Raw genomic sequence first — 12,268 nt, forward strand, 5'->3', positions numbered from 1 at the left:
AAATTAGTCACCTGGTGTCTGGGCACAAGAGCAGCTTTAACAGTATGTGAAGGTGAATGTCTTTGGGTGGGCATATCCTTGGCTGTTTGTAAGTCTCTACCTTTTCATACGTATGTGATCACAGGTAAACATTTATTTCACTAACATGACCCCTGTTGACACCCTGGTTTGTGGTTCTGGCTGTAGCTGCTGAGTATATGTTAGTTTTGTGAATGAATACGTCAATGAATCTACGGCTTATTGCATGGGGAACTGACTATTACCCTAATAGTCCTAGCCTGAAAACTCCCTTGGTTTCCACCCTCGGGATTTAGGGAAATAAAGGTAGATAAGTATAGATTCAGTGTACAATGTACAAGTAAGAATTTCAAAATACTTGACAGAAGTGGGCCAGTCTGAGCATTCTACTGGTATAAGTAGGGAGGAAAACAAATTCAGTTGTGTTATCTACAGAACAGCAAACCAGTTGCTATGGGAAAGACTCAGATTTCTTCTTCCAAGTGACAGTTTTTAACTTTGGATCATCTTAACATAGGTACTGCAATTTTAAGAACAATGACCCTGACCAAGAACCCTCATGCAAACTCCACAGCAAGTTTCTGGAAGCTGATTCTTCACCTGTTCCTCACTGTTGCCATTGCCAACACAACAGAGTGTCATTTGCTAAGATGCAATTGTGGCTGCAGGGATTCTGCATCCTGCAGTATGAAACTGCCTCCTGGTCTGGGGGAAGACATAAGCAATTAGCTGGAGAGAATTCCAGTTGTCAGACATAAAAAGATTGGTGCTGAGGGAGTCCTGCTGGGTAAGGCTGATTTTGACCTGAAACAGTAAATTTGCTTCTGATGAAAGAGGGGCTAAGTCTTTTAAGACAAGTCTTCCATGCTTTTAATAGTTTTAACCTTTTCCAAGAAAGCACTACAAGATGCTCATCTTGGCCATGAAAGTTCTCCGATGTAATGGAATAGTCTAACTTTGAGTAACGTACCACCTGTGAGCATTCTGAACAAATCAGCTTGTGTTCAGTAAATGTTTACATACTTGAAGTAACTTGCCACAGAGAATCATCAAGAGAATTAATGCTGGTGTTGGCTTCCAAAGGAAGATTTTATAATAAGTTTTCTTTCTGGATAATTAGAAGATGTATTTTTCTGAGGGTCGCTGCCTTGTGAAAGAAAAGCCAAACCTGGAGAAAAACATTAAGCTAGCAAGTGACAGAGGTAGGACTGCAGTGGGCTCTAAATTTGATCTCCACACCTGCCACCATAAAAAGGAGATGACATGAAAATTATACAACACACAATAAATGCTGAGTAAATAGAATAACAAAGACTATTTGCTTTAATAATAAAGGGAATGGAATTTTTTCAATACCATGTAACAAAGTACACATACTTCCTTATAGCACATGTTACACATATGCCTCTTGGACAGTAGAACAAAGTTTGCCTTAATTGTTGCATTCATTTCACCTGCTGGTAGATCTAGATCTGCATGTTTATGTCCCAGCTATTTTTCTACTTTTGTTTTCACTGGCTCAGAAAGGATGAGAAGCACTAGTGAAAAAGAACATGAAGGATTCTAGGAATTTTCTTTTTTATTTCTTCCCTGATTTCTTCTGTGGTCCATTAATTATTGAATACTGTCTTGTTTAATCTCCATATGTTTGTGTCATTTCCTGATAGGGCTGTTTCTTAAGAGGTCAAATATCTTGTTGCAAATATCTTAAATAGGGGCTGGGGATTTAGCTCAGAGGCAAAAGTGCCTGCCTGGCAATCGGAAGGTCGTGAGTTCGGTTCCCGGTACCAGAGAAAAAAAAAAAAAAAAAAAAAAAAAAAAAAAAATCTTAAATAATGAAGACCAGAGAGTGAAAGAGCTGTCTGTTATCAATTCAAGAGATTTTACTTCCTTAAAAGAGCAACAGTTATGACATTGAACTGTGCCCATAATATGAGACTTGGTTCAAAACTTGTTTAAATTAAGAATTTCAATATAGTGCCAGTGCATTAAAAATTTATCAGCCACATAGGAGTCCAGCTGCTGTTCTAAGTGCTGTGGTGGTTATGTAGCAAAGCTCAGCTGGTAAAAGCAACAATATTATTCCCTGGGTGAAATATGTTTAGACAATGAAAAGGCAAAAACAAAACAACAATTTACCTAAAGAAGTTGGGCAGAGGACGGTATTGCGGTGGGAGGAAGGAGGTATTACCTTAGAGATTCGGTATCTTTAGCTGTTTCACTTTCTATAGCTTTTAAGGGTGGTAGAATGCTGGGAGTCATTTTCTACTTGCGGTTGGGCAGCCGGAACCACAGAACAGGAACTTCAGTGGGACAAGAGTCAGAGCAGAAAGCTTTTTGTGTGGGTTCACTTATACTATTTTAATTCATTTGTATTATTCGTCAGCTTTAAAGGTACAGTTGCTATTTCCACAGATCGCTTTTTCTTTTCTTCCTTTCACCTTATTTTCCCTGGTTGCCTCTGGCCTGTGGCAGCAGTCTCAACCTTCAGCACAGTGGAAATGAGCCAGATTAGCCAGAGGCCTCAGCTTGCTGACTCTGCCGCAAACTGGATCCATACCTTCAGGGATATTCTCAACTGTCTCACGGTTCCTGAAAACTAGGGGTAGGATCCTCTCGTACATACCAGCATGTTAGAGGCCAAACAAGACTCCTGCAAAGTTGTCTTTCTCTGCTGCAGCTATTATCATAAGTAGTTTTAATGACAATGCACCTGTTTTCTATCATTCCCTTCTAGACGGCCGTGTTTTCTAAACGCTTACACTTCCATTTCCTACCTTAGTGTGTGTAATCGTAAGCTAACCTTTTGAAGTGGTTTACATAGACCAGAGAATTTGCTTCGTAATTTCTCAGACTGTATGAGATAGCTCTATTTAAATTTCACCTCATCAAAGGGAAAGTTTCAATGAGCGGCAGGATGATCTCTCGCATTTACACGTTAGCTGCTCTGCCAAGATTTAATCTGAGGTCTTTCTGACTGCAGAGCCCGAGCTCTTAATCATCCATGACACCAATTAAACTCCTCAGTTTACACATCTCCCATTCCCAGAACGACCCACACAGCCTCGCCAGCTCTCTCTCACAGCTGAGTTAGCCTGTTTCTTTAACGCTTGAATCTAACTGCAAACTGCTGTTTCCTGGGGGCCAAGGCCCCACACCCCTCAAGGCAGGGATCTGCCTGCGCGTGCCCTTCTAAGCCACCCAGCGCCTTGCACAGCAGTTGTTAATGCCCATGAGACCCAGGCTCACCACCACGTGGAAAAAGAAACCGACCAAGCACTACAACAGGACAAACTGAAGTAAGATCACAGTGGGAAGAAAAGGAGGAAGAAAAAGAAGGCTCGGGAAAGGAGCAAAAGGCAAATATTTTAAGCGGCTTAGCCGCAATGACCGCAGGAAAACGTCTGCAGGGGATTAACCAAGCGCTCAGGGCAGCTGCCCGGCCTCCGCGCCAGCCTAGTCCTCAGACAGGGAACCTGACTCAGAAAGCGGATCTCTGCGTACTGCGCGGCTGGCTTCCACGCGCAATCGCGCAGGCGGGGCTCCAGTGGAACAGGCTGCCTGGCCGCAGTCCCTCTTCCCAGGGCTGCGGCGGTAACAGGAGAGCCTGTTCGCAGCCTCTTGATCTTTTAGGGAGCAACTGGAGCGAGGTGAACTCCTCTGGCTATCCGTGAGGACGGGTTATTAAGACAGGTCGAGTTTGCAAACCACATTTGTCCCCTTTCATCACTTGGGACGTTGGGGACACACCTTCCTCTTCCTGTGGGCCACGGCAGGAGTGATTCAGTGCCCCGCTCCGTGCCCACCAGCGCCCTGCACCGAGCCGCGGCGCCTTCTCCTAACACCTGGCGGAGCTGCGCCCGCGCGCGGCCGAGGCGGCTGGAAGGTGACGCGCCACCTCCTCCCCCTGAAGGCGGGGCTCCCGCGGCCGGCGAGGAAGTCCGGGGCCCTCGGTGATGCCCCCGCCCAGCCGCGTCGGGCTGCTTCCGACGCTCCGGGGCAGCGAGGACAGCGACAGCCACCGCCGCGGCTGGTCCCGCGCAGGTGAGGGGCGAGCCCCGCCCGGCTCTGCAGCCCCGGGACGCGGCCTGGAACAGGTGAGGGCGGCGCCGTTCACCTGGCCGCGCGGGCCGGGCCCCAGCTCTCCCCGGGTGTGGGTGTCAGCTGTCATTCCAAGTGGGGCGAGACAGGATGGGAATTCCGGGGGCCCACAGCCCCGTGGCTACTGGGGTAAGAGTGTCTGCGGGCTCAGAGGTGTCTGGAGGACCAGAAGCAGAAATTCAGGGAGTGGAGCGCTGAGGAGCTCGGGGGATAGGCAGCCAGCTCTGGGATTTCTTTGCGTGTTAAAGGCCACACGTTCAGACCTCCCAGGGCGCACTGGAGTTAATCGCCTCACTGCCACTGCCTGGACGCTTCCTGCGGAGGTCAGTTCCTCGCCTGGGGAGACTTTGATGCCTTTCCTTCCTGGGGACGGGAGGCTCAGCTCCGGCTCCTCGAGCCGCATTTGCTCAGTTACAGCACCGCAGAAAGTCCTAGAGTAGGTTTGTGGATTAGAGACTGGCTGTCTTATTCAAATTGTGTTCTGATGACTTTCAAATGCTTGGATTTACATAGGCTGCTTTGGGCTTTGCTAACACAGGTGTTGATACAGAGGGGAATTTTAGGGCACTTATTCCTGACAGACGGGAATTGACGGATGAGCACAGGGGCCTCTTTAATCACTGATACCTAAGCGCAGGGAAATCTTTCAAGGCAATCTTTCAAGTGCAGGGAAATCTTTCAAGGCAAATCTTTCAAGAGTGTCTGCCACTGGCCTGATCAGTCACACACGGCGATAATTATCAAAACCGTCCTTAAAGTCATTAGAAATCAACTACCGGGCTGGCGCTGGCTTTCAGTGGTGGAGTTTACCTAGCACGTGCAAGGCCTGAGTTCCAGCCCGGTACTGGGGACAAAGAAGCAAGAAATCAATTACTAGGTGTTTTTATCTTGTGGAATGAAACACACCAAGTAGATATTATTCCCCTGTACTGATGAGGAACCAAGGCAAGGCGCAACCCAGTCATTTGTACAATGTGAGTGGTTGACCTAGAAACTGATTGTGGATGTATTTGATATTTCACACTGCTATGCAGAGAGCTCAATCTGGCAGATTCGCTGGGAATTAAAATTCAAATTTATGGTCTTAAAATCTATCTCCTGGAGGTTAAAGTAGTCTGTCCTGAACAAAAGGAGAGCTGTTTTCATTGTTCTGATGTGGCTTAACCATGACCTAGCTGGGACACACGTGAATAGCTGGTTTTTTAAAGGTTAAGTTTATTATGTGTCTTTCTTACTGTATTTTTAAGGGCCTAACAGATCCAAATGGGGCCAATTAGTAAAACTATATATGCTCTGTCTATGTTACACACAGAAGGAAGAGCTGATTTTCATAGTATTCACTTATTTTTAGCATAATTCAGATTGATTTCTTTCCATGGCTGTGACCTGGCTACTCTTGCTACTTAGAAAGGCTTTCGTGATTGTGTATAAAGCTGTACTCATGCCTGAATGCGTCTAATATTTATTTTAAAAGACAAAATCCATTTTTCTTTAAGCCTGTCTCTGGAAGTATAGGTTACTACCATGGGCAGATTTAGCAAGGCATCCCAAAATTTCTAATTTAACTTTTGAGTAAAAATGATCCACAACACCTCAGATGAGAACTTTGGAAATGCATGTAAATTACAAAAGTGATCCTCAAAGTTATATTGTACAAAATGGGATTTTAAAAAAGTACTTTAGAATTTAAAGTATAGTGATATTTTCTGGACAATGCATGCTCTCCTAACTCTTTCTTGTAATGGTTGGTAATTACACAAAAGTGGAAGGGTTAAAACTGAAGATACTTTGAGATGTTGCCAGTTAACTGTTGAGGTAAGTCTTTTGCTGTGTGCAGAAGATCAGATAGGATTTTCTGCCTGGATCATGCCTGGCTTGAACATTTTGTCCACCTTTATTTGGCAGTAAAATCACAAGACTTCTTGAATTCCTCCTTAAAAGTATCTAAAATCCTCTGTAGGAGCGGTTTATAAAAGTGTGCTTGCCTTGGATGTGGTGTTCTAATGGGGAGTAAGTGGGTGATAAATTTGGAGACTTTCAGGAAATCCAAAGGTCCAAGGAGCAGAAGCAGTTGCACATTTTGTGAACCCTGAAAGGGAACAGTTTGGGGACCTTATTTAAGAAAATTAATACAAAATTGGGCATAACATAGTATATTTATTTAGAGGGAAAAAAGTGATAACACGTTGGAAATTTCTGTCATTTTCAACTGGCAATCTTATTGGGCAATTTACCAGCAATGTGTATATAGACACGCTTCCTGTTTGCAACCTGGCTTCCCCTCTCCTGAGAATACTCAGCACCGCTAGCAGCCTAGGGTACCCACGGGGGCCTTCCTGGTGCGAAGCTTAAAACTGATGTTTCCTTATCTTCAAGGAGTGAGAGGCAAAGTGTGGCTGGAGGCAAAGGACTTGGGGACTCCTGAGGGAGAAGCCATTGCCAGATGAACTGACAGAGATTTCCACTTCATCAAAGATTCTAGGTGCACATGTCATAGAAGAGCTAGATTCTAATCTGAGGCTTCTAGACGGGTTGGTTCCCTGGGGATATCTTTGGCCTTTGGTTCTCCCAAATTTGTCTTTATCAGTCACTGTTTACTGAAGATCTTTGTCGCAAGTATGAAGTAGACACCTAGGAACTCCTGGTCTCTTGGAACTGCTTTTCCTGCCCACTGTGTGTTGCTTTAGGTGCCTGTATAAAGGTGCCATGGGAGCTTTGTGGAGTTTCTAGTGCTTGAGCTCAGTTTGGAGCCCTTAGTGAAGTTTCTGAGATGCAATCTGCAAAGGGCATTCTAAGTGGGCAGAGGGCCGTAGAAAGCCCTGTAGATTTGGAGCTAAAATCTGTTCATCAAGGATGTCCCTAAGTGTTTCTTGCTCTGTCCTTCCAGATCAGCAGCTCCTACATGAGATTAACTTGTTAGACACACCTGCCCCTTGCCACTCCTCAGCAGCAGCTCTGAATTTGAAGCACAGGAGTCTGTTTTAAGCACTCCCGATGATTGTGATACATGCAAAAGTTTGGGAACTGCAGCTTTTTAAAGGTTAAGGGATAGGAGGCTGAGGCAGGATGATGGCTGTGAGTTCTAGGCCAGCCTGGGCTACAAAGTGAGTTCAAGGCCAGCCTGAATTGTATAGTGAAACCCTGTCTCAAAAAAGACAAAAAAAAAAAAATCAGTTTAAGAGAGTGTGTGGGGCATGAGATCCACTGTGCAGATAAAGACAGGGAAGTAACACTAATGCTAATATGATGTTATTGTAATACAGGCTCAGTATCTCTAATCTGAAATCCAAAGTGCTCCATAATCAAAATGTGAGGGGCAGGCATGATACTACGAATAGAAAATTCCATTGTCATGGAACTTTGTTTCATGTACAGTATTATTAAAATAATGTGTGAAAGGACCTGGAGGCTATGTATAAATGAAAAATAAATGGATATATTTAGACTTGGATGTGTTCCCATGATACTTCCTGCTGCACTTATAAATATTCACAAATCTGAAAAATCCAAAATCTAAAAAGACTTCTCTTTCAATGTTTTGGATGAGGGATATTCCACTAGTGTAATAATAATTTGTGTGACTATCACTAACAGTATTGAGCACTCATGTTATGCTAGGCATTGTGCTAAAAATTTTTTTCTCAACCATCAGTAAAATAAGACATGGTTCTTAGCACTTAAATTTGAATGTGAGAAAACCAAGGCAGAGAGCAATAGAGGAGATTCTCCATGGTCACACATTTGGAAAATGGCCGAGCCAGGATTCAAGTACAAGGAAGGTGGTTCTAGAAACTTCAGTCTCTTTCCACTCGGGAAAGTTCTCCTGGATGCTGCTGCTGTGTTAGCGTCTGAGAGGCAGACCTGAGATTGCTTGGGATGTGGCATGAGCTATTTAATATTCTTGTCATGTCCTGACCACTTGGGTTTTTGGGAGATTTTCCAGAGGGACAAATTCCCAGATTCTAAAGGAAGAATGCTATTGTCATTCACTACTAGTACAAGCTTTAAAAATTTTAGGAGGACATGACTACATATGTATGATTGTATAACACAGAATGGCCCCTTCCTATAGCTTTATAATTTGCTTCTGTGGATTGCTTCAGTGGGGAACCCTGTTGGTGAATGTCGAAAGTTGCTTTCTTTAGAAATGCTGAGATTTCTTCCTTCCTTCCGTCTATGCATCTATCCATCCATCCATCCATCCATCCAGCATCCAGTCTGCCTATCTGTCTGTCTGTCTATCTATCTATCTATCTATCTATCTATCTATCTACCTACCGTGCTGGGAATTAAATCCAGAGCCTTTTAAATATTAGGCAAGCAGTCTACCATTGATCTACATACCCAGGCCAGAATAGTAGCCTCTTCTCCTAAAAGCCAATGCCTTCCCTAAGAACAAAATGGACTTGAAGGTGATTTTGTGTTAGAAGACATCCAGAAGAACTGTGCCTTGCTTTTTCAGTTTTTTTCTTAAAAGAAAATGTCCAAAATTCAATATAATTTGCCACTGGAATAGTTCCATGATGTGAGACACTGTGAATAATGATATGTGGATATGGGCATGAGCAGATGTGGGGGTGTGTAGAATGCTGGTTTGCCCTTGAGTATGAGTTTTAGGTTATTTATTGTCTCTGATTTTTTTTCCAGGGACAAATATGAACTTAACGTCATGGTGGACAGCAGAACCTAAACTGCCAGTACCTGCTGTCTCCCAGGCTTTCTTTTCTTCATATTGTAAAGATTGCCTGCCCCATTGTACTGACTGTTGTGTTAGGCGCCAGAGAGATACAGAGATTGCCAAGCAGACCTGACCCCTCTGGACCGGCAGAGTGACGTTGTGGGGAGCAGAGTTAGACACCCTGTCCTTCTGGCTGTGGACCAGCATCAGGAAAGCGTCCAGATTATTGTCATTTGGCCATGCCATTACCAGGCTGAAGTTAGTAGGGAAGTAGAAGTTTAGAAGGATCTGAGAGAAAACTAGGACAGTAAGAAGGAGACTAGGTAGGTGTGGGCGCTGAAAGCAAAGGAGGAGATGGTCCTGTGCGTCAGGCTTGTGCCAATAACACAAGTTAGTATTGGAGAAGGAAACGCTATATTCGGTGAATTATGAACACTATGGGTTCTGCGACACTGAAATGTGTGGGTGACCCAAGGATGGACATTGAATCAAAGAAGAGTCTGGAGTTTGGCAAAGATGTTGGCAATGTGGAGATTTGAAGGAACTGATCTTTAGGGAATAGCTGAGTAATCAACTAGCTATCAGCTGATTGAATAGTGCAGTTGATATAATAACTGAGTAATATCAATGATTAAATGGTGGAGAGTGGGTAAGTGAAAGCCAAGTCACAAAGGAAATTTAGAATTTCTCCCTCTGGCCAGGAAGGATGCAAACACAGTGCAATTTCTTTGAAGTACAAGGTGAAAAAGGTCGAGTCCTGCTTATTCTTCTGAGAGCAGAGATGAATTTTCCCCTCCCATTGGCCTTTAACTTGCCTGACTGCTTGAGATCTGGCTTTTGGGAGGAGATCCTCAAGGTGAAGAAGAAACAAGAGCCCAGCAGGGGGGCTGAGGGCTTATTGACAGTTGGTTTTCAAAATTTCGTCCTTTTCAGAAGGTAGAAATATTTATTGTATATATAATTTTACCTTATTTCTTATTGTGCAAATCCATCATTTTTCATTTATGTGAATCAACTATATCATTTTTGTATGCCATACAGATTGGCCGGTACCCATTTGTAGTTGCTGCTGGTACCCATGTTAAAAAAGTTAGTATTAAATAGGATTCATAGGTTTTTTTAGGTGCTCAGAATTAAGTAAAAGCCTTGTTTAAGACTTGTGCTAAAAAGTGCCTGAAACAAATATTTGATTTTTAATCAGAAATCATTCATTGATTATGTACTGTGCATGCTGTGTGCTGGAGTTTTGGTTGTGAATAAAACGGATCTCCACCTCCTCACATCTGAAGAGTGATTGCAGTGAAAGCAGTGTTTATAAAGGATGAGGCACAGGGGCGGGGGGCCTAGTGGACGGGCATCCGCCAGGCAGTGCCGCCTGCCCTTAGCAGGAAGGGGAAGCAGGGGCGGTCTGGAGAAGCTGTGGACGAGGAGCTCTTGGGGCAGGGCGATGAACACAGAGTGAGGTGTATAAAACACCCAGAGGGTTTTGAGAAATCAATCGATGATTTTTTTTTTAAATTTCTAAAGCATGTTTAATTTTTCATGAGTGCATGTTTGCAGTACACAATGCTGACCTTCATTGTGGAGAGTTGGTACATGTATGTAAAACACCTTTCTTCTCTCCTTTCCACCTCCGTCTATCCCTTAATCCCCTTCCCATTTGAGAAAGAGCTATCTCTCTACTTCTTCTCATGTAGCTTTCATTTTGCTCTTCATTTATATTTTGGGTTTCTTGGAAACCATGCCGTATGGAAGCTTGTGTGTCTGATGCACTTCACGTGTCGATGAACCTTGAGACCAAGATATTAGGTGGACGGCTGCTTTGGAGGAACTAAAGTTTAAGGTAGTCCGCTGAAGTTCAGTTAGTGCAGTGTTGGCAAGTGGATGAGAATATTCAGGAAAGACCTATGTACTAATGGAATAACCAAAAAAGAAAATAGTAAATGTGTCTGTGTGGCTGTGCGCATGGTCTAAGAAGTGTTGTACAAAGTCTCTTTAGATCCAGGAAATAATGGAAGTGACAGTGGAAAACCAAGCACACACATATGCACGTGTACACACACACACACACACACACACACACACACACACGCACGCACACACGCACGCGTGCGCCAGGCCAGAAACAAAAATCCTAAAACAAACAGCCTCACCTAACCCTAACCAGTAACAACAACAACAAAACAATGGTTATGTGATTCTTCTCTTCTTTGGTGGTGGAAGAGGACTATCTTTACTATTCTGAAACATGCGAGGGTTTAGCCTGAGGACTCAGGTAGTATATCAGAGAAAAACATTATGTTGCTTGAACCACCAGTCTTGCTTAATGTAAAAGATATTGATTTAGCCTAGCTTCCTAGGTTTACAGTCTGAAAATGACCTTGGAGCTCAGCCTGCCTTGCCACCCCATGAATAAGCTGTGCTTTCTTTCTTTTTCTTCCTTCCTTTGTTCTTTTTTTTCTTTGCAGTACTGGGGATTAAACCCAAGACCTTCTCACTGAATTGCATCCCCAGCCCCTTTTTAAGTTTTCATTTTGAGACAGGGACTTGCTAAGTCAGGAAGTTGCCCAGGCTGGGTTTGAACTTGTAATCTTCCCGCCACAGGGTTTGTACCCCACATCAAGGTAGTAGCCAGTGACCGTGTCCGTTGGTTAAAGTGTGTCTGTAACTTTCTGCGTATAAATGTGCTTGTCATTCTGCTCTTGAACTTTTTTCATTTGCTGCAGGAAGAGGCCCACCTGCATTCCTTCTCTGCAGCAACCTTGATCCCATCGTTTTTCTTTAGTTTGTGTATTGCTGACCTCCTTCCCACATGGGTGAGTGCTTTGAACTCTGTAGGAATCCTTGGCAGACTTTGCCTTCATTATTCTAGGCCTGTCTAAGCAGGTAGAACTTCTCTGACATTTTCTTCACTCCCTTAAGTCATCATGTGAGCTGGCACTCTGACGAGGAGCTTTAGCATGAGATAAGAAAGAAGGTTCCCAGCAAGTTTGCTTTTTAATATTTGAACCAGAAGACATGGCAGGACTGAGAGGGTGCAAGAACTGTCTTTAAACATGATGCACTTTTAATGCACCAAAAAAAAAAGTTTGTGGGGGCTGGGGATTTAGCTCAGCGGCACAGCACCTGCCTGGCAAGCGCAACGTCATGAGTTTGATTCCCGGTACCGGAAAACAAACAAACAAACAAAAAAGTTTGCACAAGTGGGTGTGGCCGTGGTCATTAGGGGCACCTTGGCATTTGATCACATCTGCTTCCAGGTTTATCACCATAAAGCCACTAATTTATTGCCTAGTTTTTGTGATCAGATGCCAATAGTATCTTTTCCCTGAGAGTTTTGATTTATTTTCATCTAGGGAAAGAAGTTACTTGCTTTTCCTAGATTACAGGACATGCAGACTCAGCTGCTATGGATTTCATTGAGTGTGCTTCTGCCTGGCCCTGCTGAGCACTGAGTTGGTGGGAACACTC

At 43.8% G+C, this 12,268-nt stretch overlaps 1 protein-coding gene across 1 annotated transcript in view; it reads left to right on the forward strand.

The window, feature by feature from the left end:
• The first annotated feature begins 4,014 nt into the window (after window positions 1–4,014).
• Window positions 4,015–12,268, forward strand: part of Mctp2 (multiple C2 domains, transmembrane 2) — a 233,957-nt gene continuing 225,703 nt past the window's right edge. The window contains exon 1 of the mRNA XM_005381603.2: window positions 4,015–4,115. The gene's annotated coding sequence lies outside the window, so the exon portion shown is untranslated. The remainder of the gene's footprint in view (window positions 4,116–12,268) is intronic.

Source organism: Chinchilla lanigera, unplaced genomic scaffold (genome assembly GCF_000276665.1).
Source record: "Chinchilla lanigera isolate Chin_1 unplaced genomic scaffold, ChiLan1.0 scaffold00015, whole genome shotgun sequence".
Taxonomy (NCBI): Eukaryota; Metazoa; Chordata; class Mammalia; order Rodentia; family Chinchillidae; genus Chinchilla; species Chinchilla lanigera.